Genomic DNA, 21,664 nt, shown 5'->3' with positions numbered 1-21,664 from the left:
GGTATTAAAAAAACCGCACTTTTAACATGTCTGAATGAATAAAATGATCCCTTATTTTAGGATTTTTTCCAAACTGCAACATAAAAAATCCCTTATTTTAATGTATCTCTGTTAAATTCCCTAAAAATTTTGCATTTTAAAACCCCTCCTATCGAACTCACGTTATACATTAACATGATTACATATTGCCCCCCCCGAGTTTGCAAACTATTCTCTTGAAAATGTGATGTCAAACAGTTGTATGTACTCATAAGTTTGACTCTATTTAGAGGCTTGTGAGACATGCCATGCAAGGTTTAGGATTGCATGCCAGATCATTGAAGTATTCTATGGACAAGCCGGTGCTCATCTCAGCAGGGCAAGAGTATTTGCATGAAGAGAAAGAACCAAGGAAACTGGATAGAAATTTCATGAGAGGGTTTGTTAGCTACTGGACACACTCAACGGAGGATGATTGCCCGGTGGGATACTAATTTCCTTTGTAATCAATCCTTAATTGAGAAGAACCGTCATTTCACCTTTATAAATAGTGGGGCTTGGAGAAGCTTCCAAATTGTATCCCACTTTTGACATTTAGACTTTGTAAATGGTTAAAGTGGAACATTAGGGTTTGAGATTGTAAGGTATTTATACCACTTTTGACCTTAATGCAAAAGACCCTTTGTCATTTTCATAAGTTTTGTCTGTGTGAGTTGAGCGTACTCTGTGTACGAGAGAGTGAGAGTTTATCTTGACGCGACACGCACACTGGTGGTCGGAATCGAGTGCGGAGAAGCACAGTGTGTTGCCCCCGGAGAGAGCTATACGCCAACACCTACATTGCGCGTGTACGGCCCGACCTCGCGAGATTGACCCGCAAGCTATTTCTGGTGATCCGGTGAGCATTTGATGTTTGTTTTTGCATTTCAACATATCCACGTGTTTGCAATGAGTAGAGCTACGCATTAGGCATGTTAGTTTTAGAAAACGTCGACCTGTAAATTTCTACCAGACATCCTACGCGATTCTGCACCGGGTGTTCAGGGTTGGGGTTTTGGGTCACGGACCTTAGGGAGAGCAACCTATTGGTGGTAATAGGATTTCCCTCAAGTTACGTAGTGTTTAAGAACATTTGATGGGTATTTGGCTCTTGAAAGCATTGTAGGAAATCTCCTCTTGTGTACTCTTGAAGGCTGCAACTTAGACATTGGGTAGAGACCTCTGTAGGAAGTAGTCAATAGTCGTTCGAGTGTAGGTTGACACCCTATGATTGCTTCCACGTGCCTGTGGGTCGAGCTTCATCCTTAGCTGACAAATCGTGTTAGGTGAGTTCTCGTTGTGCTGACGTCCGTCGTGGCGTATCCGCCAACATTGGCGCCGCTACTGGGGACGAAAACCCTAGCTAGGTGACCGAGAACTAGTCCTTGAGGATAGGGATTCTCTGGCTTTCTAGAGTCTTATTTTACATTAGATAGGATCAGAGGGTGGGGGACTCTCTAGGTCTTAGGAGGAGTCTAGGGAGCGAGTGTCTGGCCTAGATCCTTTGATTTACGTAGTATTAGGTAGGAGAGTAGGAGTTGGAGTGGTAGAGGCAGTGAAAGGATAGCTTGAGAGTCCTGGGAGTCCAGGAAGCAACCGAGACACCAAAATCACCATCTCACATGATGTGTAGGAGTAGGGTAAGTAGGACATCATGATTTATGATCTGGAGCACTTCATGCATGTTATATTTGCTGCTAGGCTCATCAAAGAGCTATAAAAGACGGAAAAGAGTGTTTAGAAGCTGAATTGAAGTTCAAAATTTTCTGTGAGTATTTTTGAGAGAGCTGCAGAGCATAGGGAGTACTTTTGTCATACAAAATTTAAATTTTAAGACAATAGACATCCTACGCGTAGCATGTCTCCAAGGGGTTTTTAGCAGGGAATTTGGGGAAACTGAGGTCACCTGTGTGTTCAGAGGGTGGGTTTCACCCTAGTGACATATAGACTTGGGTGTTTTTCCCTTATTGGATTGCCCAAAAGCTAAAAGGCTGACTCAGAAAACGTAAAAGTTCAGAAAAGGTTTAAATTGAGAGAAATTTGCATATTTTGCACTTGTAAGGCATATTGGCACTTGCTGAGAGCATAGGGAAGGCAAAGTAGCACTTTAGTATGAGAAAAGGAGCAGTAGACATCCTACGTGTAGGATGTCTACAGGGTGTTCTGGTGAGAATTTTGAAAATCTGTGTTGATCAGTGTAGAAGGTAGGTTTTACCCTATTTTCACCTGGAAAGTGGAAGATTGACCATATCTTGACACTATAAGGCCAAAAGACAAAAATTGCCAGACATCTTACCCAAATTGGACCGAAGGCATAATTTTTGAGACCAAACCATAGGATGTCTTTATGAGCATGATCTACATGATTTATTGAGTGCATGAGAAAGGTTTCATCTCAATTGGGTGAGAAAATTGGATTTTAAGCAGACTTTAGCATTTATGACTGAAAAAGGCTAGAATAGCTAAAATTGGGGTCTTTTGAAATCCAAACTAATATCTAAGCATAGCATTGGGTTGCTGACATCAAGGTGAAGTTGTGGCTCAATTTTGGAGTCAAACAGAGCACTTAGACATCCTACGCGTAGATGTGTTCACAATGATTTAGCACTTCAAATCCAACTATGAGCATACCAGAGTGTTCAACACCTTAAGAGGAGTCTGTGGTTTGAATTTGGATCAATTTTGAGGAGTTAGACATGCTACGTGTAGTGTGTGTAAGGCATGATATTGAAGTCAAAATCTGACTGTGGACATAGTAGGGTGTTGTATAGCCTTAGGCATAGCCTTAGGCAAGCCTCCTAGTCAATTTTGGTCCAAATTGGAGTTGATTTGACTGGTGAAATATCAGATCAACATTAGGCTGCTGGAACAGATTTCTGATCAGTTGACCAGCTTATAGGTGTCAGAACCAAAAAGTGAGAACAGCTGTGGACTTAGCACATTAAGGGAAATCTATAGTGCAAATTTTAGCCAAAACAGAGCAGGTAGACATGCTACGTGTAGGATGTCTACAGGGTCTTATTGAAGTCAAAATATGACCGTGGACATAGAGTGGTGTTCCAATTGACTTAAGAGTTCTAGAACCTCTTTCACAAGTGAAATTGGACCTTGTTTGACCTTTTGATGGAGCAAAGACGGAATTAAGACTTTACCTCTAGACTGACAAACACTCCGGTAAAGTACAGTTCCAGATTAGCAGACCTAATCAAGAACATTCGAAGTGTATAGAGTACAGTAGTGGTTGAGGTTAACCCTCCAGTTATACCAATCACTACTAAGACCACATCTAGTGGTTAAATTCTTTGATTTGATTGCCGAAATTAAATGCTTGTGTACAGGTATATTCAGCAGCAAGGCAAGAAGTTGTGCGAAAACTGATCCCTTGCCAGGTGAATGGTTGAATTTGTGATAAATTGCATTGCTAAGTTTGATGAATTACGATCAGGAAGACACATTCCTAGAGACCAAAAAGTGGCAGGTGATTAGGGTAGCTTAGTGTCCACTGAGGAGAGTGTAACTTAGGCAAGGCTAGATCCATTAGCACCAATCATTGAGGAGGATAGTGATACTGATCAGCACTTCATCAGATAAGTCCTTCATAATGGGTAGTCAACAGCCAGGAGGTTTCTCCGGTGAAGGACCAATGCTAGGGGGAAGTACCTCCCAAAACTGTTTGAACGATGCCAAGTTCACTATAATCTTCTTAGAAGGAACAAACTCTAGGGGAGTCCTAGTTTATTCTGACTATCGGGGATGCAAGTGTATTTGTATAGAGGAAAGACCTTCTCAGAGACTGGAGATAATTCGAGTCTATGATGATGGAGATAGATTCCGAGACAAAAAGGGGAACCACTATTTGATAGTTAGTAACCCTGAGGATTATAACAGATATGGAGATAATTGGTAAAAGGAAAAATGGTCTTAGAGGCTCAAGAGCCGCCTCCAAAAATTCATCGACCTAGAGCTCTTTTTATGTATGATAAAAAAAACAACCAGGGTCTCTACCTATAGTGAGAATGTGGGAATTTACAAGCATGAGAGAGAGGGAGTAGTCTCTTATTTTCGATGCAAAGAACCCTACCCAAATGAAATAAGCAAAGACTAAGTTCTTTACTTGTTCTCTTATGAAATTGCTATGGGGAAGGATATCATTTTTGTTGATAGGTACGGGCGAGAATACAAACGAATTCTCCTAGAGGAGGTAGAAAAGGCAACAGTTCCAGAAATATCAACATATGCCCCCGAAGAAGTACCAAGGTCCTCCTATACCCCTAGCAAGTCAACAAATCCATTTTCAGAAGAGTACGATGCAACATCACATTCTAACCAACAACAGACGTTCAACTACCAGAACCAACAAGAAACCCAACCATCATTGCAGGCATGTCTTCAACAAAGTGCGACATTAGAACAAAACCAAAAGAGGGATGGTTATCCAGCCGCAAGAGGGCTAAGAGATTTACAAGAACCACCACTCTATTCATAGTATCAAGGCAAGAGTAAACCAACAACTCAAGAGTCAACAGAGCCTGGAAGACAACCCATAGAACGAGTTCGAAGAGATGAACCACCTCTTGCAAGAACCGTCAGAAATAATGGCTTAGGAGCACCTCTGGGAGAGGAACCCTCCCACTACCGAAGGCCAGAGGAGGTATATCGAGTAGGACGAGGAGAACCAATGATGAGATTTGTAGACCATCGTAGAATTAGACCTTCTCAGGTGCAAAAATGGGTAAACAAGAAATACATGGGAAACAGAGATCCTAGGGATCATGTAGTAGCCTTTGTGCGTGTAATAAGAGATGAAGAAGTGTTGGACTTGCCTACTCAATTTGCAAGGTTTGGACTTACCCTAGAAGAGGATGCCGCTACTTGGTTTGACTCTGTGGAGCGTAGAGACTTTGAGTCTATGGAGGAGGTTTTTGACGATTTTATTGAGGAAGTCTCACAAAGGGGGATAGCTCATAATACAGTCTCACAAATCCATAAATTCAAAAAAAAGGAAGGGGAATCTGTGCGGAAGGCAGTCCTACGACTAAAGAGATATGTGAAGTTCTGCCCTATGGAAGAACTACCAACCCAGTCCAGACTTATGCTTATATTTATTCAAGGAATGAGGAACGCAGATCTCCAAAAGGACTTACATATGAAGAGGAGCACGATGTTAAATGAGTTAACTAAGGAAGCTCTTTACCTTGTACACAATTGTGCGGTCTACAAGGAGGGTGAATTCAAGGATCTTGATGACGATTCATCCTCACAACAAAGTGGAAGCAAGTCCGCTAAGACAACACCAAAAGGAGAAGTAGCTGTAAGCCAAGAGCAGCTTGTGGAGGAAGTGCTAAAAAAATTTAATATGTATGCCAAGCCTCAGGCTAAGTAGCCAAAGTGGTGTGCTAGTGAACAAAAATGGACAAACCATGTGACGGAGGAATGTTATTATAACAAGGGATATGTGAGAGAGCGACCATATGCTACCCAACCTCAAGTAGCATCTCCTCAACTTCTACTGATGCCTAGGTATCAAGCAGGTAACCTACCAAGACCTGTAGGTGTTGAAAGACCACAACCAGTATTGCGGCAATAGCCACCCCTACTAGGAGTACGACCGGTAGGCATAAGATACACACCAACGGTATATGAACCAGAAGAGAAGGCTTTGGTACCTATGCATGCATATTACAAATATTGCAATGGATATGCATCAAATCCTGTCTATTATCCACCAGAAGAACCCCCAACACCAGAACCTTGGAGCATGATTGGAAGTACAGGACCACCAACAACTGCACAGGTAGTAGGAGAAGGAAGATACAAGTTGGATGAATGAACACTGTTACTAATAGCCAACGGAGGCATGGGCGGGTAGAGGCATGCATACCAACAGAGAGGAGCTCAAGGAGAACCTCAACAGCCTAAGGGACCCTGCTACAAGTGTGGCGAAGATCATTGGCGAAGGGATTGTCCTCACGATGAAATCATTAGAGTCAACGTGTATTGCACCGAGTGTGGAATTACTTACTTGATTCCTGATTGCCCTAAGAACAATTACGAGTATTGCACCGAGTTGATTTCGACAAAAAGAACAATTACGAGATCATCTTGGGAAGACCATTCAGGAGACAACTAAAGATGGTCCAGGATTGGGGTTATGACCACATATACCTCAGACGTGGGGAGACTTCAACCAAAATACACCTAAAAGACCATAGTTACAAGGATGTGAACTAGACACCAGTGGAAGAGTTTGATTCAGCTACATTGGCACGGTCCGAGCTCCCAGCATGGTTAGGGCAGAAAAAAGAGAATGGATGTGCGGAGCTTCACATTGTGGGAGCTTAAAAAGAGAGGAATGCATCTTAGAAAGAGCTCTTGAGGACAAGGATTACATTTCGGAACCTTTTCCCGAAGATGCCTTAGAACCTCTGGAATGGGAACACATACTAGCAACATTGGATGTCTGTACCATTACAGATAGCCCAATGACAAAATTTTGCGATAAGGATGGCTATGATGTGCTACCCTATTACATGGTAAGCCTTATACCAACAGGAGATGAGAATGTAGACTCACCAGAACAAGAAGAGTTTTATAACTCCTCTGAGCATTTGGAACTAAGTCACAATGTAGATAACGAGTGTTCAGACATCTCGAGCGAGAGTAGGGAAACAACTGCAGATATCAGATTTAATGATTTTGCAAATCAACACCCTAGACTCAGGAACGTTATAGGAAAAAAAGAACAGAAAATAAAATTAGAGAGAACCTGATGCCCAGGATAAAAGATAAAACTCACTATCTAATGCTTGTCAAGGCAGAGGATTGTGACCAAATATCAAAAAGATTCACAAGAGTTGGAAGGGAAAGGACACATGAGGAAATAAAACAAGCACGGAAGACTAAAACAGAAACAAAATCAAGAAAATCTCAACAATCAAAACAGGAAAAGACAAAAGATCCAGAGTGGACCAAAATGGAACGTAAAAAGAAATACCAAGAACTAAAACGGTCATTACGAGAGGTATGGACTAATGAGGGAGAAAGTGACGGTAAGGGGGATTCAGAAAAAGGAAACATGAATGTATCATCCCACTATAAAAAATTCACCATCCAAGACATAAAAATCATAATGACACCACCAACAAGGGAAAGAATAAACCAGGAATCTTACGATGGGCCGGAAAATGCAAAATGGATAGACCTCGTTGTGCCAGGCGAAGAGCCTCAGCCTGCTGTCTATATAGCAACTGATTTAGATCCTGAAGAAGAAAAGAGGCTAACACAACTTCTCAAGAAGTATAAAGATATGTTTGCATGGTCCTACAAAGACCTCAAAGGAGTTTATCCGTCGATATGCCAACATACAATTCCTTTGAAATCAGATGCCAAACCTAGCAAACAACGTCCTTACACATATAATGACACATTCGCTAAACGAATCAAAGAAGAGATTGACAAGCTGATGGATGTTGAATTCATCTATGAAATCGAGCATAAAGATTGGGTGTCACCCATTGTGGTTTTCCCCAAAAAGAATGGGAAGTTGCGTGTGTGTGTGAACCTCAAAAAAGTGAACGCAGCCACAATAAGGGATATTTATCCCTTGCCAATCACGGAACATGTGCTTGAGAGGGTAGCAGGAAAACGGGCCTATTCCTTTTTAGATGGGTTTTCGGGGTATAACCAATTGGCAATTGCAATAGAAGATCAACACAAAACAACATTTGCCACAGAGTGGGGAATATATGCGTATAGAGTTATGCCTTTTGGCCTAACCAATGCCCCAGCCACCTTCCAAAGGTTAATGACTCATGCGTTCAAAGAATATCTGAGAATATTCTTAGAAATATATATGGATGATCTCTGTGTCCACTCTCTTATACGAGAGGAACATATCGACCATTTACAAAAGGTATTTGAGAAGTGCAGAACATATCGAATCTGTCTCAACCCAGAAAAGTGTATTTTTATGGTAAGGCAAGGCCGCATCTTAGGACATATTGTCTCAAGAAATGGCATAACCACTGATCTAGACAAAATTAGAGTCATAGTAGACTTGCCCAGGCCTACTAATGCCAAACAAGTACAATCTGTGGATACTATCGAAGATTCATATATATGTATGCGGTCATTGCACAACCTCTATATCGCTTATTAGTCAGTTTCAACTGGACTGAGGAGTGTGAAACTTCATTCCAAAAGCTTAAGGAAAACCTTGTATCAGCACCTGTAATTCAAGCACCAGATGGAGAAAAGATATTCCATGTTTACATTGATGCCTCTGCATACGCAATTGGGAGTATGTTGGCTCAACCTGAAGAAGGAACAATGGAAATTTCCCAGTTTGTTATGCAATCTGACAACTAAATAGTACAGAAAGGAGCTACACCACCACTGAAAGAGAGGGATTAGGAATGATTTATGCTGTAAAGAAGTTTCGGCATTAGTTGCTTGCAAACAAATTTGTGTTCTTCACAGATCATCATGCTCTTTTGTATCTGGTAAATAAACCATGCAATACTGGGAGAATTATACACTGGTTTATTATATTGCTAGAATTTGACTTCACAGTCATAGTAAAGAAAGGTAAAACTCATCTACGGGTGGATCATCTTTCAAGGATACAAAACGGAGAAGCTCCTGAAAGAGTAGATGATGACATACCTGATGCTTATCTTTTAAATATTGAAATGATACCGAAATAGTCTCAGGAAATTGTTAGCATTCTTTCCTTTGGAGGTAGATTTGATAACAGGGAAGAGAGAACCAAACAATAAACGTTTCGACAAACAAAAAATTTCCAGTTGATTACAGGACGACTGTACCATCTAGGTTCGGACCAAATTCTACGATTATGTATAAATCCAGAGGAATTCGAGTGTTATCTTGAAGAAGCACACATCCAAGATTGTGCATTTCATTGTTCAACAATGAAAACACACCAAAGATTGAAACACTTAGGAGTTTATTGCCCAACTATGTATGCTGACACACATGCTTATGTTAACAATTGTACTATATGTAGTGCCAAACGACTGGTGGATCACGCGACATTGTTTCAGGTAACCATTGCACTTGCATGGAGTCAATATATCATTGATTTCTTATCAACAAGCACATTTCTTGAAAACATAACAAAAGCGCGAAAAAGGGCTATAGAGTTGGAGGCTCGAGACTTTAATTTCATTGGAAATCAACTCTACAAGAGAGGAAAGGACAATCAACTTAGAATCTGTGCAAGTGAAAGTGAATATTTGCTGATTCTAGAACACGCACATGGGGGAATAAGTGGAGGCCATTTTTCACGCGATAAGACGACAAAAATTGTCTTAACCGCAGGAATATGGTGGCCTACATTGCACATGGATGCTGAGGAGTTTGTAAAGTGTTGTGACGCATGTCAGCGCACTAAGGTGCCGATAAAGAGAGATGAGATGCCACTACGGCCAATGATGGGAGCACGGGTATTTGCAAAATGGAGAATTGATTTTGTGGGACCTATTTCACCCCCCGCATATCGCACCCATACCCAATATATAATTGTGGCTTACGGACTATCTCACAAAATGGGCTGAAGCCAAAGCAGCACAAAAAGCAAACGCAAGAACCACTGCACAATTTTTGTATGAGAATGTCTTTGTACGATACGGATTACCAATAGACATTGTCAGTGATCGAGAAACACATTTTCTTAATGAAGTCATTGAATATCTGCTAGAGGAATTCATGGTCATACATAGAAAATCCTCACCATATCATCCATAGGAAAATGGACAAGCTGAGGCCAGAAATAAAACACTATGCACTGTTTTGACTAAAATTGTATCAGAGTCAAGGACCGACTGGGATCAACAATTACACTCAACACTATGGTCATACTGAGTAGTTTATAGAACATCTATTGGAACAACACCGTACAACATGGTGTTTGTTCTAAACGCTATATTACCCATAGAGTTTTTAGTTCCAACTCTACGAGTAGTGAAACGCTTAGAATGGACAGGCCATGAGCTCTCTTCAAGAATAGATGATCTTGAAAAGCTAGATGAACTTCGACTGCGAGCTGTAGCTTCGATCTATGCTAAAAAGAGTTTTTTGACAAGCATGTGCGTACAAAAGAGTTCAACACAGGTGATTATGTACTTGTTTATACTTTGAAGCAACATGCCAAAAACCTTAAAAAGTGAGGGATGGGACCCTTCGTGATTAGTGACTTATCACAAAGTGGAGCTGTCAAACTTGCTACATTGGATGGTGAAGAAATGCCAAATTGGATTAGTGGATGTAGGTTAAAGAAGTATCATTTACCACTAACACAGGATATGCTTCAACAAATCCATCAAGAAAAACAACGGATGAAGGAGAAACAGAGGGTACGAGAAGAAGCACAAACAGAAGCAAAAGAATGCATTGCAAAAAGAAGGCTTCTACGACAACAAAAACGAAGTGGATCACCATTGCGAATAAATGCTATTCGATTAACGAATTTTGGTGAAGACACAGTGGAACCAATAATTACAGTCAAAGTGGATAGCAATCGAGTTGAATCGACGGCATTGCTTGATTCCGGAGCTCAAGCAAATCTGATCTCTTACAAATTATATAATCAGCTTGAGCTCGAAGATCAGCTACATCCTACTCAACAAGTGTTGGAAAGAAGTACCTCAAATTCATTAAACACATTGGGCTAGACGACATTGCATATACAAGTACATCAGAATGTTTATCCCCACAAGTTTTATGTGGTTGAGGATGCGAGCACACTACACCCCATGTTGTTGTTGGGACAACCTTGGCAGAAAGAGTATAATGTGCAGATAGATTGGAATTTGGATACAATCAAAATTTAGCATGCACAAGAACAACAGGTGGTAGCCTTTTCTCAGACAACCCGAAAGAACCAGATAATAGCACCACCATCACTCTATAAAGAACAAAAAGGATGGGTGCCAATAAAGCACAACACGATACCCATGGAGAAGCATCAGGGAACTGCCAACCATGTTCACTACAAAAATAAAACAACAAGGACCACAGTGAATAGATCAAGGTTAGCAACACGCGAAAAACAAGTATGGGTACGGAAGGATAAAGGCGACCTGGCATACAAACCACAATACAATAGCAGAAGTCAAAAGAAGAACACAGTTAAACCAACAAACAAGGGAATAAAAAAGATAAGAATCTCGAAGAGAATTCTCAGAAACCACTTAAATGCAACACACATCTGGATCCCCAAACCAAATCAACAGGAACTCCCTTCAGTACAAGCAACACCAACAGCCAGACACTCACTAAATATGAAACTGGCAAACTGACCTATGTGGGTGCCGATCAGAAGAATAGCAATGACGACCAAGGACGAGGCAATAAACCTACAAAAGCCTCCACAACACAACTCCAAAGGGCAATTAATAGAGAACAAGATTATCACTACAACGGAAATGACACTTCCATCAATGGAAACAACCACGGCCATATCGACAGTAGCGGCAACCCAAGCAAACTTCGCAAAGAAGACGATCAAACAAAGAGCGACAGAATTACAACTTTTAATTGCAAAGAAAATCAGCCAATTAAATCAACAACAAACAGGAAACCTCGACGTCGAATGCCAATAAGCATCTTGCTTATTCCCTCCTCTCGCACAACATTAATTTTTTCATGCATTGACTGAGTATGCATCAAATAGGGCCACATTACAAGGCCGCGCATTAGCACAATTTCTAACCCATGCACTACACATACCCCGAGGCGATACCTTGTTGTCTGGGAGGACTCTGACTAGGAGGGGGGGAGACATTCTCAATGCGGACCCAATGAAGGGGAAAAGAGCAAAAAAGGGCATGTTCTTCGACTATTTTAAAGGGTTTTTGTTTGATTGCAAAATTTGCTATAGTAACCTAAGTACATATGCCCTTATACAGCACGAATCTACAAGTATATGGAGCCAAACGCCAAATTAGGCGTCTAGGTATATATATATATATGAAAATAGCCATTTTTCGGGCAAAATATTGGTAAAACGAAGAAATCCAGGCATAAAAATTTCATGTGAGTGTACATAGTGTTTTGTGGTGATGTTTTTGAGTTATTGTGATTTTTTGGGTTTATTTTACTATTTTCTTTTTAATTTTACTAATTATCGACAGAAAAACTTCAAAAATACAAAAAGCAGGTGAAATACGGTCGTAATGAAAAACAAAAAATATGGGGATAATAAGTGACTATAGGAAAACCTATGGTACGATGGGGGTGCAATTATGTGAATGTAGCGGGAGGCGTGTTTTGGCTAGATTTTGACCGAAACGTCAAATTTCTCGAAAACTGCGCAAACGGAGTTCATATTAGGAACTTTTCGAGCCTAACTTTTCGATCCTAAACAGATCTCACGGCCAAACCGGATGTCCATTTGCCACCAAACTTCACGAGCGGCTTGCCTAGACCATCAACAACCAAGTCCTATGGTGGTAGACCACCACAAGTCATCGACGGCATACAAATGCAACCACGAGCGCTTCCAGAGCGACAAATCGCCAAACGGAGCTCCGGTGAATCTAAAGCAACAAAAACCATATGGCAAGGTTCCCCAAGGAACCATGAAGCTATGGAGACTAACATCAAGAAATTTCATCGCCGAAAAGCACTCCAAGAGTCAGAAAATGACTCAGAGGCTCTGAAAGCCAAACAGGGAGTTTCTATGTATCTTTTTTACTTTTTTATTGAAATAAGGCTTAAAGGGGACTCAAGGGGGCTAAGGGCATATACTGGTGGCACTTCTTCCAAAAGAATTCCCCAAGAGACATCCTACACGTAGGATGTCTCAAGGCCATGTTTGGGCACCCAACTCAATATCTCACCTCATACACAGCTTCTACATAGCTTATACATGCTAGCCATCAAGTTTCATTACATTTGGACAAGAGTTGACCTCATATGCATCAAAAACACGGAAAGTCAAAGCATAGAGGCAATAAAGGGTCATAGACCTACCAAAACTAGTCCAAATCACATGAAACTTGCACAATATACTCATTATCACATTGCCAAGCTAACTGTGGAGTCAGATATGAAAAATAGTGAAATAGACATGCTACACGTAGGATGTCTAAATGCCCTATTTGACCTCCAGCTGGTGTTTTTGAGCTCCACATATCTTTATAACATCTTCACAAGCCCATATATCAAATTTCAAGCCAAACCCATCACATTTGGCCCCCAAAACCTCAAAGATGCACTTTTCTGAGCCTTAAAACACTAAACATGCTCCTCACAACACCAATACTTATCCAAATCAAAATCCAAGAACAGGGCCATGTTCTACATGCTAAGGGCTACCCACAAAACCAAAATCAAGTCATTCTGAAATAAGAGACATACTACACGTAGGATGTCTCCAGGGTCATATTGACCTTCTATAAAGGAGTTGACATCATGTGAGTCTTTTACATGGTATAAGGAGCCTATATATCAAATTTCAAGCCAATTAGATATCATTTGCCCATCCATATAGGACATCCTACCCATTTTGTGAGCCAAAAGCCTAAATCTGCTCAAAATTGCACTTTTTAATGTCCAAACCAAATTCCAAGTACATAGCCAGGTTGCATAGGTCAAGGGCCACAAGCATGTCAAGTTTCATCAAAATCAGAGAAAGTAGACATCCTACACGTAGGATGTCTACATGCTTTTTTTTCAGTCAAAAACCTACTGTGGGCACATGCATGGCTTCCCTAGTCCCTTTTGAGTTCTTATTTAAATTTTCAAGTCATTTGGGTAGTGAGAACTCAGTTTATCAGCTAATCTGTAAAGAACGCTAACTTTGGACTACTGAGTGCAACAGGATCCATGGCAGCCACAAATCGCCAACAAAGAAGAAGAGGATGGCTATCAAGGACTACGTAGAAGAGTTGACCTCATATGCATCAAAAACACGGAAAGTCAAAGCATAGAGGCAATAAAGGGTCATAGACCTACCAAAACTAGTCCAAATCACATGAAACTTGCACAATATACTCATTATCACATTGCCAAGCTAACTGTGGAGTCAGATATGAAAAATAGTGAAATAGACATGCTACACGTAGGATGTCTAAATGCCCTATTTGACCTCCAGCTGGTGTTTTTGAGCTCCACATATCTTTATAACATCTTCACAAGCCCATATATCAAATTTCAAGCCAAACCCATCACATTTGGCCCCCAAAACCTCAAAGATGCACTTTTCTGAGCCTTAAAACACTAAACATGCTCCTCACAACACCAATACTTATCCAAATCAAAATCCAAGAACAGGGCCATGTTCTACATGCTAAGGGCTACCCACAAAACCAAAATCAAGTCATTCTGAAATAAGAGACATACTACACGTAGGATGTCTCCAGGGTCATATTGACCTTCTATAAAGGAGTTGACATCATGTGAGTCGTTTACATGGTATAAGGAGCCTATATATCAAATTTCAAGCCAATTAGATATCATTTGCCCATCCATATAGGACATCCTACCCATTTTGTGAGCCAAAAGCCTAAATCTGCTCAAAATTGCACTTTTTAATGTCCAAACCAAATTCCAAGTACATAGCCAGGTTGCATAGGTCAAGGGCCACAAGCATGTCAAGTTTCATCAAAATCAGAGAAAGTAGACATCCTACACGTAGGATGTCTACATGCTTTTTTTTCAGTCAAAAACCTACTGTGGGCACATGCATGGCTTCCCTAGTCCCTTTTGAGTTCTTATTTAAATTTTCAAGTCATTTGGGTAGTGAGAACTCAGTTTATCAGCTAATCTGTAAAGAACGCTAACTTTGGACTACTGAGTGCAACAGGATCCATGGCAGCCACAAATCGCCAACAAAGAAGAAGAGGATGGCTATCAAGGACTACGTAGAAGAGTTGACCTCATATGCATCAAAAACACGGAAAGTCAAAGCATAGAGGCAATAAAGGGTCATAGACCTACCAAAACTAGTCCAAATCACATGAAACTTGCACAATATACTCATTATCACATTGCCAAGCTAACTGTGGAGTCAGATATGAAAAATAGTGAAATAGACATGCTACACGTAGGATGTCTAAATGCCCTATTTGACCTCCAGCTGGTGTTTTTGAGCTCCACATATCTTTATAACATCTTCACAAGCCCATATATCAAATTTCAAGCCAAACCCATCACATTTGGCCCCCAAAACCTCAAAGATGCACTTTTCTGAGCCTTAAAACACTAAACACGCTCCTCACAACACCAATACTTATCCAAATCAAAATCCAAGAACAGGGCCATGTTCTACATGCTAAGGGCAACCCACAAAACCAAAATCAAGTCATTCTGAAATAAGAGACATACTACACGTAGGATGTCTCCAGGGTCATATTGACCTTCTATACAGGAGTTGACATCATGGGAGTCTTTTACATGGTATAAGGAGCCTATATATCAAATTTCAAGCCAATTAGATATCATTTGCCCATCCATATAGGACATCCTACCCATTTTGTGAGCCAAAAGCCTAAATCTGCTCAAAATTGCACTTTTTAATGTCCAAACCAAATTCCAAGTACATAGCCAGGTTGCATAGGTCAAGGGCCACAAGCATGTCAAGTTTCATCAAAATCAGAGAAAGTAGACATCCTACACGTAGGATGTCTACATGCTTTTTTTTCAGTCAAAAACCTACTGTGGGCACATGCATGGCTTCCCTAGTCCCTTTTGAGTTCTTATTTAAATTTTCAAGTCATTTGGGTAGTGAGAACTCAGTTTATCAGCTAATCTGTAAAGAACGCTAACTTTGGACTACTGAGTGCAACAGGATCCATGGCAGCCACAAATCGCCAACAAAGAAGAAGAGGATGGCTATCAAGGACTACGTAGAAGAGTTGACCTCATATGCATCAAAAACACGGAAAGTCAAAGCATAGAGGCAATAAAGGGTCATAGACCTACCAAAACTAGTCCAAATCACATGAAACTTGCACAATATACTCATTATCACATTGCCAAGCTAACTGTGGAGTCAGATATGAAAAATAGTGAAATAGACATGCTACACGTAGGATGTCTAAATGCCCTATTTGACCTCCAGCTGGTGTTTTTGAGCTCCACATATCTTTATAACATCTTCACAAGCCCATATATCAAATTTCAAGCCAAACCCATCACATTTGGCCCCCAAAACCTCAAAGATGCACTTTTCTGAGCCTTAAAACACTAAACATGCTCCTCACAACACCAATACTTATCCAAATCAAAATCCAAGAACAGGGCCATGTTCTACATGCTAAGGGCAACCCACAAAACCAAAATCAAGTCATTCTGAAATAAGAGACATACTACACGTAGGATGTCTCCAGGGTCATATTGACCTTCTATACAGGAGTTGACATCATGGGAGTCTTTTACATGGTATAAGGAGCCTATATATCAAATTTCAAGCCAATTAGATATCATTTGCCCATCCATATAGGACATCCTACCCATTTTGTGAGCCAAAAGCCTAAATCTGCTCAAAATTGCACTTTTTAATGTCCAAACCAAATTCCAAGTACATAGCCAGGTTGCATAGGTCAAGGGCCACAAGCATGTCAAGTTTCATCAAAATCAGAGAAAGTAGACATCCTACACGTAGGATGTCTACATGCTTATTTTTCAGTCAAAACCTACTATGGGCACATGCATGGCTTCCCTAGTCCCTTTTGAGTTCTTATTTCAATTTTCAAGTCATTTGGGTAGTGAGAACTCAGTTTATCAGCTAATCTATAAAGAACGCTAACTTTGGACTACTGAGTGCAACAGGATCCATGGCAGCCACAAATCGCCAACAAAGAAGAAGAGGATGGCTATCAAGGACTACTTAGAAGAACTGGAGCCTTTTGTTATCCCAGAGGGAACCCTGAGCCCACAATCACTTGGATTCAAGATGACGTACTAGAAGCCAATGATCTGAGAATCTACCAAGGAGTGTTTAAAGATCCGGAGGGAAATGCAGTGGAGCTACCCATGATCCCTCAAGAGCTCAATGAATTTGTTAGGAGCAAGATGGGAGACTACTTGGAGAAACTGGATCTCCACAATTACTTTGAAGCCTTGCCATCAAGGATTGACGTTAAAAGGGTGTGGGAATTTGTCACCACAATCAAAGAGAACGTCATAGCGAGAGTTACAGATCTACAAGGCAGGCCTAATAAGATGATTGTCATCACAGAGGAGGTGGTGGCAGCAGCACTTGATCTCTCTAACAAAGGGGACAGTGTGACTAAGAGGCGGGATGACATTAAGGTCTACTCAAAGAAGAAAAATAACTATACATTTGAAGATATTGCAAACCTGAAGGTGGATATCATGACCCAATTATACAATCAATACTTCCACATGTGTACCAAGCGGCCACAGAAATATAGGATGCCACCTGGAGCTATTGCCACCACTTTCACTTGGGCGATGCAGAAGAGCCGCCCGAGGGAGATAAACTATGCTTCTTACATTCACTACAACCTTGTGAGAATGGGGACCAAAAATCATCCCACTTATATTGTGCCTGGTGAGTTGATAACCAAAGTCATTTATGGAGCATTGGATGCCAAGGGGATTGGGCCTCTACCTCCCTCCCAAAATGATTGGCTCAAGCTGAAGGAAGACAAAGAAGAAGATCCTCCTAAGGCTACAAGGGTAGCCACAAGGTTGAAGCGCCATTTAGAGACAGTGCCAGAAGAGCAGCCACAGCCCAAGAAAGGGAAGAAAGAAACTCTACAGGTGCCAGTAATAAAGGAAACAAAGTCACAGAAAGCAGCAAGGCTGGAAAGACTAATGGAGAGTTTCAAAGCTGAGAGGATGCTAAAAGGGGATCTGAGCGAATTATGGAATCCCTCACTTGATGCTATGTTTGGATCTTCTCGAAGGACTAAAAGGGATCTCTTTGAAGATTATATAAAGAATTTCGAGATCTTAGATGCTACAGCTAAGAATATCCCAAACATACCTTTTACCGAAGAAGAAGTTGAGGATGTGAGGCGATAGCTGCTGAAAGAGCAGGAAAATATATAAAGAGAGAGGAAAACAAAGGCTGATCGGGACTTCAAGAAGAAGCAACCAACCCCACCATCAAGCCGAGAATCTAGCCCTCACCATCACCACCTCCTCCTAGTCCTCCTCAACCCCGAGAAACTGAGGAGTTGAACAAATATGATGGGCAGCAAGACTCCAAGGAAGAGGAGAACAAAGAGAAAGAGCAGAAGGCAGAAATTGAACCAAAAGAGGAGAATCCAGATCCAGAAGAAAAAAACTATAGAATATTCCTTGATCTACTAGCTACTGGATACTCTCGAGAAGAGGCAGCTCATGCAGCTTTTCAGCTGTCTAGCACTAGGCCCAAAGAATATATGGTGAGCCCTCGGCTAGTGGAGTTAAAGGAAATGGCCACAGATACAATGGATTTATAGCCACAAGCCAATGATTGGGATGATGTGATGCAAAGACTCACTAGGCTTAGAGCAAGGTATATGTCCACTGAGATTGATTGTGATAATCTCAAAGCAAATGAAGTTCAAATCAAAGCCAAGGTAGACTCACTACAAAAGCAGGACCAAGAGAACACACAGAAGCAAGCCAAGCTGCAAGCCGATCTGGACGCAGCACTAAAAATATGCCAAGAGCTAGAAAGTCAGAGTCAGGCAATAGACCAAAAGATTCAAAGAGCATATGAGGAGTATAAGAAAATTAGTAAATCACTGACAGATGCAGAGAAAGAAAGGGACAACTTGACACTCCAACTTGCCGATGAGTCCAAAGAAGTGGAGACTTTGAGGAATGCTAAGGAAAAAGTTGAGCTAGAACATAGGCCAGCCAGGAAGAAGTTATGAGTTGAAAGATCAAATAAAAGTGAAAGATCAGACAATCCAGAGGCTAAGGGCATCTCCGGGCAGAGTCAGAGCCGCGACCTCAACTAGCACTGCTTCAGAGAAGGATATGTATGAAGAACAGATGAAGGAACTCCAAAAGAAGTTGAAACTAGAGAAGAGACAAAGATTGATGTTGGGCGAGGGTTCCCTAGTGATGCAAAGCCGTTTGGAGGATGAGAACAAGGCCACGAAAGATGAGCTAGCAACCTTGAAAAAGAAGATGGAGGAGGATCTCAAGAAGAAGCAAACTAAAAATGAAGACACCAAGAAGAAGCTAGAAGAGGCTTAGAAAGCCAATGCTGAATTGAACGACCTTTTAGTGAACATGGGGGATCAATCTGAAGAGGAAAAGAAAGCATATCAAAAGCAGATTGATGAGCTAAAAGGCAAACAATAGACTGAAGAGCCACACTTGAGCACAGGCCAACAGCTATGGAAGGAATTGATATAGACAATGTGTTAGATCCAGTGGACACAACAATCCAAGACAACATCCTTGTGGGACCATCCCAAGAGCCTCGGGATATGACACAAGAAGAAGAAGACAATCTACAAAAGGCAATAGAAGCGGCCATAAAAGACACCGCCAAAGAAGCAATGGAGTGGAAGCAGAGGATATTGAAGTCTATGACCATTCAAAAATTAGATGCAAATGCCGTTCAACATGAACGGCTACAATCCTCTCTCCCATATCCTCTTCTCAAGTATGAAGCTGCTACTATGAACAAGAGGATTAAAGAGGAGCCGATAGTGCCACTATACGAAGAAGATATCACCAAACTCGAAGGTGTTAAGCTTATTGTGGACTCTCAACCAAAATGGAGGAAGGCATGGCTAACTAAATACCCACAGTATTTAGTACATTTGGTAGAGGTGCCTAAAATAATCAGAGACAACCTTAGCTTTTGCGCTCTACCAAGGATGTAGACCTCGAAAGAACAAGAACTGCTGCAGAAAAGCCACCGCACGTGGCTCAACTACCCAAAGTTGCCCGGCTTGAAGGCAGGTGAGAGAATGAGTGAGCAATACATGGTGAAAACCCTAACGGACGCCATTAAATTGTTCAATGGCTCACCTGACCTCTCTTGCATTATGCTCAGGAAGATATGTAAAACCCTTCTGGCAGTTTTTGAGATCTTTAGACTTGGACATGCAACAGACAACATATTTTTCTTCCAAGATATATTTAGATGTGCGTATGAATTGTGTGCTACCTTCCCATGAGGTGATACATGTCCTCTACCAGGGAATAATGTTTTTGCCCTTGTACCATCTCCAGGCCTTTGAAGAAGCCTTCTACACCGGTTTCTTCACCATCGATACAGATATATTCGGCCCTACATTACTGGCCCAACATGCACGATATGAGTCTGTTCTGAAGATGCGCGAAAGCCTCCACTGAAGAAGCAATTCTATTGTCATGTCGGGGACAACATGATCTACGAGGGGGGAGTGTTAGCGCTAGACACACTCAACGGAGGATGATTGCCTGGCAGGATACTAATTTCCTTTGTGATCAATCCTTAATTGAGAATAAACCGTCATTTCACCTTTGTAAATAGTGGGGCTTGCAGAAGCTTCCAAATTGTATCCCATTTTTGACATTTAGACTTTGTAAATGGTTAAAGTGGAACATTAGGGTTTGAGATTGTAAGGTATTTATACCACTTTTGACCTTAATGCAAAAGACCCTTTGTCATATTCATAAGTTTTGTCTGTGTGAGTTGAGCGTACTCTATGTACAAGAGAGAGTGAGAGTTTATCTTCACGCGACACGCACACTGGTGGTCAGAATCGAGTGCGGAGAAGCATAGCGTGTTGCCCCCAGAGAGAGCTATGCGCCAACACCTACATTGCGCGTGTACGGCCCGACCTCGCAAGATTGACCCACAAGCTATTTCTAGTGATTCGGTGAGCATTTGATGTCTGTTTTCGCATTTCAGCATATCCACGCGTTCGAAATGAGGTTCAAAATGAGTAGAGCTACGCATTAGGCATGTTAGTTTCAGAAAACATCGACGTGTAAATTTCGACCAGACATCCTATGCGATTTTGCATTGGGTGTTTATGGTTGGGTATTTGGGTCATGGACCTTAGGGAGAGCAACCTATTGGTGTTAATAGGATTTCCCTCAAGTTCCGTAGCATTTCAAGAACGTTTTATGGGTATTTGGCTCTTGAAAGTGTTGTAGGAAATCTCCTCTTGTGTACTCTTGAAGGCTGTAACTTAGACATTGGGTAGAGACCTCTGTAGGAAGTAGTCAATAGTCGGTAGAGTGTAGGTTGACTTCATATGCTTGCTTCCACGCGCCTGGGGTCGAGCTTCGTTCTTAGCTGACAAATCGTGTTAGGTGAGTTCTTGTTGTGCTAACGTCCGTCGCGGCGTATCCCCCATTAGGGTTCCAGAGAAACATTGGGACCAAATGATCATTCACCCAAGGGTTCCAAAGAATCAAGGGAACCACACAAAAGTTCATTACAAGATTTCAGAGGAGCAAGGGAATCATATAATAGTGCATCCGACGGTTTTGATGAAGAAAGGGAATCAGATGTTGGTTCATCAAAGGATTTCAACAATTGAAATTGAGGTGCCAGTGGGACAAGGGAGGCTAGTGGTGCTACCAACAAATCGGAGGGCACAAGAAAAGAACGCAAAGATAATCTAGGTCCACCAGATAATATCATCAAGGGTACTTGTTGCCCCCCGATGCAAAGTGGCCCCGAGGAGGAGGACAATGCCAAATCTCTTTA

This window comes from Adiantum capillus-veneris, chromosome 10 (genome assembly GCF_014529385.1).
Source record: "Adiantum capillus-veneris isolate H3 chromosome 10, ASM1452938v2, whole genome shotgun sequence".
In the NCBI taxonomy this organism is placed as follows: domain Eukaryota; kingdom Viridiplantae; phylum Streptophyta; class Polypodiopsida; order Polypodiales; family Pteridaceae; genus Adiantum; species Adiantum capillus-veneris.
Note: the sequence above shows the minus strand (reverse complement) of the source record.